A 3,422-nucleotide genomic window follows, 5' to 3' on the forward strand; every position below is an offset into this window, starting at 1 on the left:
TCCTTTTATTTCTCTATTTCCTGACCCCACTCACTTCACTCTTCCTTTTTCACCTTTTCAACCCATCCTTAGACCAATGCCCTGTGATTTTGGTCCAGAGCCCAAGAAGGAGGCAAGGGGTCCCACCTGGTTTCAGGACATGACAAAACTCTTAACTCTTGAACTGGGTAAGGACAAATGCTGTGTGGGGGATGTCACTCACACACTCCAGCCGCGAAGGCGGATGAAACCTTCTATGCCAAGGAACCCCACTGGAGGCTTCCTCGGGACACCAAGCTCTGCATGTGGGATCATCACAGAGAACAGCCCCCCTCCCATCCCCCCACGGGAGGCTCCTTGCCCGCTTTCTTCTCAACCCTCCTATGGCCCTGCACTCCTTAGAAGCCCGGGCTGCCTCTTCCTCACACACACACAACACACACACACAGTAACAGGAAAGAACCAGCAAGCAGCCTCACTTCCCGCCCAGCATCCCGCAGGAAGATCTGTTGCCCCACAAAGCCTGGAAAGGGCCTGCCACCCCTGGGGCTCAGGCCCCCTCTTCCTCATCGCTCACAGACTCTTCACACAGGGCCAGGGACGAAGGCTGCTGCCAGCGACTGACCACCAGCAAATACTCCAGCACTTGGAACTTGCTGGTTTCAGCATAGGCCCTGGGACCCCACAGGAACTTCGTAGCAGCGGGCGGGTCGCTGCCGGGCACCTGCCCGGTACTCCACGTACCCTTCCTGCACCCAGACATTGGTGAGGAGCTCCCTGGGCTCCCCGAGATGACGTGCTCCCTGGCCCATACACCCCAGTGACCCCAGCACTTCCTTACTTCTCCTCCGGGGCACAGTCCGCCCTCCAGGACGATCACCCAAGAGCACCACCAGGAGGCCGGTCTTGGGCATGCCCTCTCACACGCTCGGCGGCCCACCGCAGGTGAGGCCCAGACGGTGACCGGGACGTAGGAGTGGTATCCGGGTCCACCTCCTTCACATCACGCCAAAGACCAGCCGCATGCACTCGAGGCTGGCCGAAGATCCGCGAGAAGGCGTCCTGGTAGTTGCGACCACCTCCAGCATCTCTGCCTGTGCGCTGCTGGGTGGAGATACTTGAGCGGAACGCCACCAGGTCGCACCTTCCCCTGGAGTGTGTCCTGGAGCAGGGGCTGGGCTTCCTCGGGCTCCCCTCCAGCCGCTCGACCCTCCTCATCTGGGCTGCTGGAGCCATGGGGGCTGGCCCCATGCGTGGCTCTTGGGCCAGTGGGGGAGGGCAGGCACTCTGGGGGCTCTGGGAGCACTCGGGCCCCCAGCAGCGCCCCTCCTCCCGGAGGGCCCAGAAAGGGGCAGAGCAGGAGATGCGAGAGGGCTGGACTGGGAGAGGCAGAGGCTGAGGAGGAGGACATGGGCCCCCCTCCTCCCCAGCCCGGACAGCTGTGCCTCCACCAGGCTCTGGGCCGGGACTGGGTCTTCCTCCAGCTGCCAGAGCTCACTCCTCCGACCCAGGGACATGGCGCCTGTCGGGCTGAACCTGAAGACAGAGGTGGGATGGCTCACTCAGAGTCCGTCGCCTGCAGAGGCCGAGGTCCCAGAGCTGACAGTGGGCTGCTTCCCTTAGGAGAGATGGGAAGGGCAAGCCCTGGGTCCTCACCTTGACCTGTGGCACTCCTGCGCCTTGCTCTGTGACCTTAGGGACTCCTGCCTCAGGCAGAGACCTCGACTCTGAGTTCTTGAAGCCCCTGGAGGAGAAAGGGGGGCACCTCAGGGTGCAGACAGGAGGCTGGTCGGACTCTGTGAGGTCCCACCAGTCAGGCTGGTGGTCCCCTCCTTGGCCTCTCCAAGGCGGCTATTTCCCCGTGCCAGAGCCTGGGCCCCACAACGTGGGACTGAGGCCAAGGATCACAACAAGGCCACGCAGCCCTGAGACTCCACAGAAGGTAAGCTAGGAGGCCCACATTGGCCACTGCTGCCAAAAGGTCCACAGGGCTTGTCACGGATGTCCAGGGATGGCCAGGCTCGGAGTTCCATCTGTGCTGGGATGGGTGTGCCTCTTGGTCGATACCTTGACCCCACGAGCCTGGGAAAACTCTCAGCCGCCCTGTGCTGAGCCTCATCTCCGGAGGACGCCAGAGGAAAAATCAATTAGCCCACCATTTCCTGTCTCCCATGGCTGAGAGAAGTAGCAGGGCAAGCCTGGTCCCTAGGGATCCTGCTGTGAGAGCATGCCCCTCATTTCTCCACTCCATCCCCACCAGGGCCAGGGCCGGGGCCAAGGTCCCTGCCTCCCCACTGACTAGAGTCCAGACCCTCAGGCCCAGGCCCAGGCCCTCCTCCCTGAGACCAGGGATCTGGAGAGGAGGAGGGGCTCAGCAACAGGCTCCACCCAGGGTTCCCAGGGTTCTCAGGTAGGGCCTGGCCAGATTTCTAAGGCCATCTCCTCCTTTCCTGAGGGGTGGGTTCGGACCCAGCCCTCCTCTCAGGGTCCCCACATGGATTCTTGGCAGTACCAGGGACTCCTGTGTGCTCCCAGGAGGCTTCCTCAGATGACCTGACTGAGCCTCTCCCAGCATGGTCCTCTGTGCCTGAGAGCTGGGAGAGAAAGGGTGAGGACGCAGCAATCACGCCTCCCCTGCACCCCACCCAATTCACAAGGAGCTCAGATCGGGGGGTTGGTCCCTCTCGTCCAGGGCAGGAGTCACTCTTTGTCCCTAAGGTGCTCACGTTTACTTTCGGCGGGTGCTGGAACTATCCCTTCTCCTATCCCTCAGCGCATCCTGCAGAACCGCGCCACCACTCGAGACCCAGGGGAGAAAGTGGGGTGCCGCCTGGACTCCCAGCCTGGCCTCGCAGGACGCTGCACGGCGCAGGACTTCATTTGGACCCCTATGTCCTGCGTGGGGGTCTGCTCATCCTCCCTCAGAGTCTTGGGGCTCCACCCTCTGCTGACCTGAGGCCACAATCCTCCAGACCAAGGCTCTCACCTCCCTCAGACCCTGGAGTGCAGGGGAGTAAGAACACTTCAGATGTTCCCCCAGCTTGGGGACATCCAGAAGAGCCCACGAGCAACAAAATCACTGTCTGTTTTAGGCTCTAAGGTCCTCAACGCTCACCCTGCATCCTCGGGACTGCCCTGTGCTGTCCCCAGTCCTTTCCCTCGCGGCCACGCATCCTTGAGATCAAGGCCAAATGTGGGGGTGCGACAGCTGCCCTATGGCCTCCCGTCGGTGACTCTGTTCTGGGGTCCAGGGCCCACGCAGTTCTCCCTGAGGGTTCGCCTTGACTTCGGGAGGATTTGACCTTCCCTGCTGCTGACCCTGATCTGCCCTTGCGAACCCCCAGACGCTCTATGACCCGGATGTGGGGAGTCGGACATGCCACTTGTCCTCTTCCGCTCAGGGGCTTCCCAGGCCTGATGCTGTTCTGGGGTTCAGGGTCGGC

The sequence above is a fragment of the Ursus maritimus genome, assembly GCF_017311325.1.
Source record: "Ursus maritimus isolate PB19 chromosome X unlocalized genomic scaffold, ASM1731132v1 scaffold_X1, whole genome shotgun sequence".
Taxonomy (NCBI): Eukaryota; Metazoa; Chordata; class Mammalia; order Carnivora; family Ursidae; genus Ursus; species Ursus maritimus.